The sequence below is a fragment of the Bison bison genome, unplaced genomic scaffold (assembly GCF_000754665.1).
Source record: "Bison bison bison isolate TAMUID 2011002044 unplaced genomic scaffold, Bison_UMD1.0 scf7180017864356, whole genome shotgun sequence".
NCBI classification, from domain to species: Eukaryota; Metazoa; Chordata; class Mammalia; order Artiodactyla; family Bovidae; genus Bison; species Bison bison.
In genome coordinates this window covers 3545932-3554807 of record NW_011494928.1, presented here as the reverse complement: position 1 = coordinate 3554807, position 8876 = coordinate 3545932, and the positions used below count along the sequence as shown (strand labels likewise).

The following is an 8876-nucleotide window of genomic DNA, read 5'->3' as shown; positions in this document are numbered from 1 at the left end:
CTGCACGTTCGGATGATGCAGCCAGAAGAGCTGGTGAGGTCCCGCGCCCCCTGCACACACAACCTTTTTGGTGGTGGTGGGTTAGTCGCTCAGTTGTGTCTGACTCTTGGCTCATCGGTCCATGGGATTCTCCAGGCAAGAATTAGTGGAGTGGGCTGTCATTTCCTTCTCCAGGGGGTCTCCCTGACCCAGGGATCGACCTGGCGTCTCCTGCATTGCAGAGGGATTCTTTACCACCGAGCCACCAGGGAAGCCCACCCCCTCTTCTGTGCTGTTTGAAAGTGAAAATGAAGTTGCTCAGTCCTGTCCAACTCTTTGTGACCCCATGAACTGTAGCCTACCAGGCTCCTCCCTCCATGGGATTCTCCAGGCAAGAGTACTGGAGTGGGTTGCCATTTTCGTTCTCCAGGGGATCTTCTTTTGTTTGCTTTCCTGATTTGGAAAAGCCTGCAGCATTTTCTCCATGAGCACCTCACGCTCACTGCCTTTTCTGGAGACAGGAGGTCCAGGGGCTTTGAACCGGTGGACAGCACGGAGGTGGACGGCAGTCTCTGGCCATCACCCCGGGAGTGGTCTCCCCGGGGCTGCCCCCCATCCTGGTTTCTGTACTCCCGTCTGGTGTGGGGAAGAGGGCTGCAGCCCACAGCCCCTCCACATGGTCACCCGGACATGCTGCTCCTAGCAGGCGCCCCTCAAACGGCTGGGGACATCCCGGGGGCCTTTCCGGCCGCCTAACCCATGGTGAGTCCAAGCAGCAGGCAGTGTGTCTTTAAACCCAGGACAGCAGCCCAGCCTGCGGGGGGTGTGCAGGATACCCTCCAGGACTCGGGGCAGGTCGGGAACAGGCTTTACCCACTGCCAAGTGAGGCAGGCCATGGAAGGCCTGGCTCCCGCTCACCCTGCCCACTCTGCACAGCCTCCCTTGGGGGCTGACAGGCAGGAGGCCGTGTGGACCCTTGACCCTGTGCCCCATCACTCCATGTGCTTCTAACGGATGGCCTGGCTGCCTGGAGGCAGCTGTGGGACTGGAGCAGGCAGAGGTGGGGCAGAATCCCAGATGCACTCTGACCTGGCTCTTTTCTGAACCTCAGTTCCCTTGTCTGCAAAGTGGGATATAGGTTTGTGTATTTGTAGAGGGATTTAGTGGGGCCTCCCAGGTGGCTCAGTGGTAAAGTATCCGACTGCAATGCAGGAGACCCAGGTTCGATCCCTGGGTCAGGAAGATCCCCTGGAGAAGGAAATGGCAGCCCACTCCAGTGTTCTTGCCTGGAGAATCCCATGGACAGAGGATACTAGCAGACTACAGTCCATGGGGTCTCAAAGAGTCAGACACAACTTAGCAACGGAGCATACATACATGCAGAGGGATTTAGTGCAGTAGTCCAACAGGAAGTGAGTCTTCAGGATGTGATAGGTGACGGTCTTAATTGTGGGGTGACTGAGAGGCACTGTGGGGTCATGCAAAGAGGATGCATGGACTTGGAATTAAGTCCAAGTTCAAATCCTCAGTCCATTCTTTAATTCACTGTTTAGTGATGATGCTTTTCGAATTGTGGTGCTAGAGAAGATTCTTTAGAGTCCCTTGGACTTCAAGGAGATCAAACCGGTCACTCCTAAAGGAAATCAACCCTGAATATTGATTGCAAGGACAGATCCCGAAGCTGAAGGTTCAATACTTTGGCCACCTGATGGAAAGAGCTGACTCACTGGAAAAGACCCTGATGCTGGGAACCATTGAGGGCAGGAGGAGAAGAGGGTAAGATGGCTGGATGACATCACCGACTCAATGGACATGAGTTTGAGCAAACTCTGGGAGATGGTGAAGGACAGGAAAGCCTGGCATGTGCTGCAGTCTGTGGGATCACAAAGAGTCATAACTTAGTGACTGAACACACACACACACACACACACACACACACACATTATGGGATTTACACTGAGATTGAGACCGTGTTGGTTAGTCTTTAATGTGGGCAAATCACCATACTTTCTGAATCTCAGTTTCTTCATATAAAATGGGAGTGACGATACCAGCCTTGTGTTGAGAATGAGATGAGCATTTCTAAGTGGCAGCTAGCTGCTTGGTTATTTTCTGCTATAACTTTTTCTCCTCTACTGAAGCATTTTCTGCTATAACTCTGTGGTTAGTATGTAAGATGACTGCTTGTATTAAACTCTTCCACCTTTGATGTTCAATCCAGAGATGCTTGTTTGAGCACCTGTTATGTGAGAGGCATCCTGCCAGCCTAGGGGAAGTGCATGGTCCTGTGGGAGCATCAGAGGCCCAGCTGCTTAGGTTGTGGCCACTGGGTCAGTGCTGCAATAAAGGCATACACTGAGTGCTGAGCTGGTGCCAAGGAGGGAGTGCTGAAGGCTGGGCATAGGGTGTGACCATGGATGAGTCACCGAGAGGATGCCAGTGCACGGGGAAGAGCATGAGAATTACGCAGGGGGAGGGCACGTGACAGAGCTCCGGCGTGGGCGTGACCATGGAGTGTGTGGGGTGTGTGCTCAGGTGTGTTGGTAGCTGTGGGTCACGTGAGGTGTGAGGAGGCTGGAGAGATCCACTGGGGCTGGACTGTGAGGGGTCTAAAGTCCTCGCCATTGTGAGTTAAGCCTGGATGTGGGAACTTCTCAGGGGCTGAACCTGGTGCTTATTTGCATGGGGCAGGTACAGGACTGTTCAGTTAAAGTGCCATGTGAGCCACTCATGGAATCTGACATTTTCGAGTAGCCCACATTAAGACACTAAGAAGAAAACAGGTGAAATAACTTTAATAATATACTGTATTGGACCTAGTATCTCCAAAATCTATCATTTCTTGTAATTAATATAGAAGATATTAATGAGACATTTTACATTCTTTCTTTTAGTACTGAGTCTTCAATCTCTGGTGTGTATTTCAAATATTTCAAACTACAGTACAGCTCAGTTTGAACTGCACCATGTCTCAGGGCTCGTAGCTAGCTTGCATGTGACTCTAGCTGCCATACTGGGCAGTGCAGGTCTAGCCTGTCTGGGATACGGGAGCTGGGCACGGTCTCCGTGATTCTGAACCTTCCCTCAGTTGCCATGCCAGCCTACTTCTCCCATTAAACCTCTGGGAAAACATGCCCAACAGCAGATTGGTGTCTGGTGGTTTTCAGCAGGGAAGAGAGAAAAACTGGGGGATTCTGTCATGCAGGTTCATTGCATGATTCAAAACCAAAAAAGGGGCAGAATTCCCTGGTGTCTCCCTCCTCACCTGCATCTGCACTGCACAAACGTCCCTGGAGACTGAGTTACTCTGTACTAGTTTATCGAGCATCCAGTTTGGCCTGTTAATCAATACTTCCGTCTTTGTCTTTTTTTTTCAGTAACTCCACAAAACAGGTTTTCTTGTCCCATTTTACAGAGGAAAGCCCAAGAGAGATTAAATACATTGCCCAGGGTTGTTTAACTAGACAGGGCACAGCTGAGGCTCAAACCTGCTATCAAACCCACGTTCTAACTTCTGGTCCTGACTGTTTCCCTCATAAATTCTAAGGCTGTTATGCACATTATGATCTCTAAGTTGGAAGAAATATACATAAAGATTTTAATAAGCATGTGTATGCACACATGTGTACACACACACATGCACACTATGGCTATGGTTTTTCTGGTAGTCATGTATGGATGTGAAAGTTGGACTGTAAAGGAGGCTGAAGTCAAAGAATTGATGCTTTTGACTCTTGAGAGTCCCTTGGACAGCAAGATCAAACCAGTCAATCCTAAAGGAAATCAACCCTGAATATTCATTGGAAGGACTGATCCTGAAGCTCCAATACTTTGACCACCTGATGCAAAGAGCTGACTCATTGGAAAAGACCCTGATGCTGGGAAAGATTGAGGGCAGGAGGAGAAGCGGGTGAGATGGTTGGATGATATCACTGACTCAATGGATATAAGTTTGAGCAAGCTCTGGGAGATGGTGAAGGACAGGGAGGCCTGCTGTGCTGAAGTCCATGGGGTCGCAGAGTCAGACACAACTTAGACACAACTTCAGTCTTAGTGACTGAACAAAAATATAGCAAAAAGACTGGAAAGCTTAGCAAAAAATCATAAAATGAGTCAAAACTAAAGGATGTGTTTCCTCCTCTTCTCTACTCTCCTCCTTTCTATCCACACACTGGGGACCAGTTGGAATGTTCCAGTGCTGACCAGTTGCTATGGGCCTGTTGGCGGGGGAGGGGCATCAGTGGAACTCCAGTGTTTGTGAAGTCTTCCATTTCCTTGGTAGGGGAACTTGAGACAGCGGGGTGGCCAGAGGGGAGCAGTCACAGTTGGGCTCTAAAGCTAGAACTCAGCTAGTGGCCTCGATCCGGCCTGGGCTGCTTGCTGGGAAAGAGCCAGACTGTACCTCCTGAGCTGCTGCTTCTACTTTCTCTCTGATGGAGGCTGGTGAGCAGTGATGTGGCCGCAAAGCGGGTAAAGGGCTGGGAAGGTCCATGCGGAAGGCACCAGAGGATGTGAGGAGTCGGGCTTCAGGGTCAGACCGCTGTGGGTTTGACTTAGGACTCCGCCACTCCCTCATTTTGGTCTCCTCGTTTGTAAAACTGGAGCAATCGTTTTAGCCAGGGCTCCTTCATTAGAGGCCACAGTGACCCACTGGAAATAACCCAAGTTCAAAGAGATGTCTATGCTAGGATTCAGAAGCGTGTGTACACAGGTTGGCTCGGGAGCCTGTGACGAGCAGGCCCTTGCAGGCTGTGCTGGAGAGACAGCAGCGGACCCGCTCCCCAGCTCTCAGGAGCCCCCGCGCCCCAGCTCATGTCTGCAGCGTGGCCTCCTCCGCCGTCTGCTGCTGCGCATGGCCTCAGGTTGCTTCCCCAGCGCCTGCCCCTGCAGGGTTTTCCAGCTTCAGTGTCCATTCAGGTTTCTTAGTTTAGACTTCTGAAATAGAGGCGGATTGGCCCAACTTCCTTTCCAGGCAGAGCCACACATTTCAAAGGTTCTGGCAGGCCTGGAGGAGCCAGCCCAGGACTGGCTGGCTGCCCCCCCGCCCCCCGCCCCCGTCCAGGTGGCTGTGGCCAGAGTGGGTGAGCTGGTCCTCAGCCTGCCGGGGGCTGGGCATGGACACAGAGGACGCAGGGGGGTTGGCCGTGCCGGCTGGTGTTTCCCTTCTCGGCTTGACTTGTCCCTCTCCCCTGCCTCCTCTTCCCTCTCCCCTGCCTCCCAGCTCCTGAGAAGGGGAAAGCCTCTCATCCCCGCCAGGCCGTTCAGACCTGCCCCCTCCTGAACCTGTCATCTTTGTCTTGCCTCCCACTGGATCCCAACTCCTGCCTTTGCTTCTCTCAAAGGCGGAGCTGTCCTTCTATGCTCTCAGCCTTCTGAAGATACCCCTCCTTTTCTCCAGCCTTGAGGTTTTCTCCCTTCTGTGGGAACCCTCATACATCCTCCCGTTTCTCTCTGGGCCCCCCAGGGGCTTCCTGTGGAGCTTCAGACCAGCTGTCTGTCCAAGGAGCAGGCACAGTGCTGGGGTGTGAGTCTCTGGTCACAAGTCCTCACAGGACTGAGGAGTTTGTGATGGGGTGTTGATCAGCTGTGCACTGCAAACACTTTAGTTCAGCTGACATTTTTTTTACGGTGAAACTTTCTCGATGAAGGAGGCAATGTGTCATTTACAGTCGGGCACAGCTTCTGTCTGCTCAGGGACAGTGTGTGACCTCTCCTGTAATAGCCACAGCCTGGGCGCTCCCCTCCCGCCCCCTAAATGAAGTTCCTCGCGGCAGCTTCCCGAGTCACCAGGTCCAGAGGCTCCTGCTTTACAGCATGCTCTTCTCGACTCTTGGTCCCCAGGGCTCCACAGTCTTTTCTTCACTTGCCTCTTATCCACAGGCTCCCCTGCCCCCCAAACTCCCCACTCCCACAGACACACACACAGACACACACACACGCGCGCACACACACACACACAGACACATACACACGCACACATGCACACATTCCCTGTGCTCTCTTGTCAGATGCTTGGGCCAGGCCCTCTTCTGCATCTGCCTTGTCCTTGCTGACTCATGTCCTCAATCGCTGGTGACTTCCAATACAGACCGTCAGCCCAGACCAGACTCTAGACTCATGTCCTCCCCAGTTCCTGAGTGTCTTCATGCTGATATCTGACGAGCCTCCTCATGTGTGGATAGGTGCAAGCAGAGCACTGATGGCCTTTCTCAAATCTAGCCCCATTTCCCGTGATTCCCCTTTACCTCAACGAGGGTGATCAGCATCTACCCTTGAGCAGATGCTCAAGCTCCAAACCCGAGGTCTTCCCCATGACTCTCTTTCCCTCTCGTGTCATGTCTGTCATTAGGTCCTGTTCGTTGTATCAAACGTGTCTTCCTTGGTGGCTCAGATGGTAAAGAACCTGCCTGCAATGCAGGAGACCCAGGTTTGATCCCTGGGTCGGGAAGATCCCCTGAAGAAGGGAATGGATACCCACTCCAGTATTTTTGCCTGGAGAATTCCATGGACAGTGGAGCCTGGGGGCTACAGTCCATGGGGTTGCAAAGAGCTGGACCCTTCTGAGCAACTTTCACTTTTACCCTCGTCTTTATCACTACTGGTTGTCCCCACCATGTCTGAGCCACCCTTGTCCCTCCCTGGCCAGCGCTAAGCACCTTCCTCTTCATCCCCCTATACCCAAGTCTCCACGGACCAGCCTGAAGAGCTTTGGAAAGCCTGCGCCTCCCCGTGTGCAGCCCTCATGCTGCTCTGAGAGTGAAGCCTGACCCCTAGCCGTGGTCCAGCAGCCCCTGGGTGGCCTGGCCTTGGTGCCATCTCCACGTCCCCTCCTGTCACCCTTTGGGCTCTGTCCACTCGCTCTGCCTGCCGCCCTTCCCCAGGCTTTGTCCCACTGGACTCTTCCTCCTCCCCTCGGATGTCAGCTCAGAGGCGTTTCCCCTCCCTCCCCACCGCCCCCTCTTCGGCCGAAGGAGCGCTCGGGGCTGTGTTTCAGGCCCATGGCAGAGAGGCCACCACTGAGTCTGTGTTTGTCCTCTAAGTCCTGGCCAGACCTGCACTGTCCCCAGGAATGAGGCTTTTTTAAGCCTTGGGGAACTTCTGACACTGAGGCTTTGTGAAGCCCCAAACCATTCAGCCAGCAAGTGATCTGTCCTGAGTTTGAACCCAGGTTAGCCTGACAGTTCTCTGAAAGATTTGAAAAGGAGGGTTTGTAAAAGGAGAGTTTGTAAAGCCAGGGGCTCCTACACCTGTCAGGTCCTAAAAAGTAGTGGCCTGTTGGTAGAGGGCTCCTAGTCTCTTACCACTCCTCTTGTCCCAGACCCCAGTATCTTTTGTATTATCCATGGTCAGGCAGAGTTTCTCAAAGTGCAAGAGGGCTGATGTTACTGTAGCCGGATGACATGATGAGAGCCAACAGCAAACAGTAAATGTTCTGGGCAGCCCCATTTAGGCAAACGTGTGATTTCCATCAGGCTTTGGAAAATAGCCATTATTCCTTTCTTAAGAAAGGTGTCCTTTCCCAGCTGGGAACTCACATTCCATGTCCTGCCACTTCACACATTCCTTTAGGTGTAGATGTCATCTTCCTCACCAGGATGGTGACAGGACCCCGGCTGCCCTGGGTGAAAACTGAGAACACGGCACTGTGGTGCAAAAGCCTCTGTTAGAGGAGTACTGGTGCCCGCTGCTCCTCTGCCTCTGAAAGGGCCTGACTCCTACCAGGGCCTGGGAGGTTTCGGTGGGCGTTTGTCTCTTTTGTACTCACCCTCCGCTCCTTCACTGTGATCAGAGAACATTCGCCTGGCTTGTGGAGGTTGGATGGCTGGGCTGCGGGTGTACTGGGCTTCCGGCTGTCTGGTCATGCACATGTGGTGACACAGGAAAGCTGGGCCCTGGGGGGGTCCTCCGGAGCAGTGACAGCGGCCTGTCTGGTCTGCCTCACCCCCCACCCCGCCCGGCTCCAGGCGGTGGCCAGGCTGCGCTCCAGCCTGAGGCCGCCTTGAGACCCGAGGTGTCAGTGGGCTCCCGGGATGGCCGCTGGCTCCGGAGTGCTCAGTCGTGTCCGATTCTGCAATCCCACGGACTGCAGCCCGCCAGGCTCCTCAGTCCATGGGACTTCCCAGACAAGAATACTGGAGTGGGCTGCCATTTCCTCCTCCAGGGGATCTTCCTGACCCAGGGATCGAATCCCTGTCTCCTGCATTGCAGGCGGGTTCTTTACCACTGAGCCGCCAGGGAAGCCCCTTGTCATACTGTTTCCTTGATCCCGTGCGGTGCCCAAGGCCACGGCCTAAACTTCTCCATTTAAGCCGGCCACAGCCTGTTTCTGTTGCTTTAAACTCGGGATGGGACTTGCACGGAGTTACGCCCTGGTTTCCCTCCTTCCCTGGCGCCCGGCAGCACCGCTGCACCCTCGGAGCGCCTCCTCGCAGCGCAGACTTTACAGACGTTGGATGAGTGGGCGGCGGGGCCCTGGGCTCAGCCGGTCTCCCGTTGTGTCTGTCTGTGCCAGCTCTCCACTCCACCTGCAGCCCAGGGTGCACCCCTGGCGCATGCTCTCTGTGCGCACAGGCTGAGGGTGCCACACCTTCCTCAGCCCCGCAAGCCAGAGCCTGGCACGTAGGAGGTGTGGGTGGGCGGGTGAGGGAACCCACGGAGAGCCAGAGGCAGCGGTGCCCGGGCTCTCTGCAGCCCCATTGAGGCGGCCCTGGTGGGGGAAGCCGTGGGCGGTCCGGCGCTGGGCTTGGCTGGGGAGATGGTGGGTTTAGAATGAGGTAAGTACGTGGAGCGTTGGGCGGGAGAAGGGTGCCCCGCACCCGCTGAGTGGAGGTGGCAGTCAGCGCTCTCTTCATACCACGAAAGCACTGGTGTCCATCTGTGCCCGGCCCGGCCGGCC

At 54.3% G+C, this 8876-nt stretch overlaps 1 long non-coding RNA gene across 3 annotated transcripts in view; it reads left to right on the top strand.

Annotated features, from left to right (window-relative positions):
• LOC104999609 overlaps positions 1–8876 on the top strand; it is a 75364-nt gene that overhangs the window by 65429 nt on the left and 1059 nt on the right. The gene's annotated exons all lie outside the window — the stretch shown is intronic.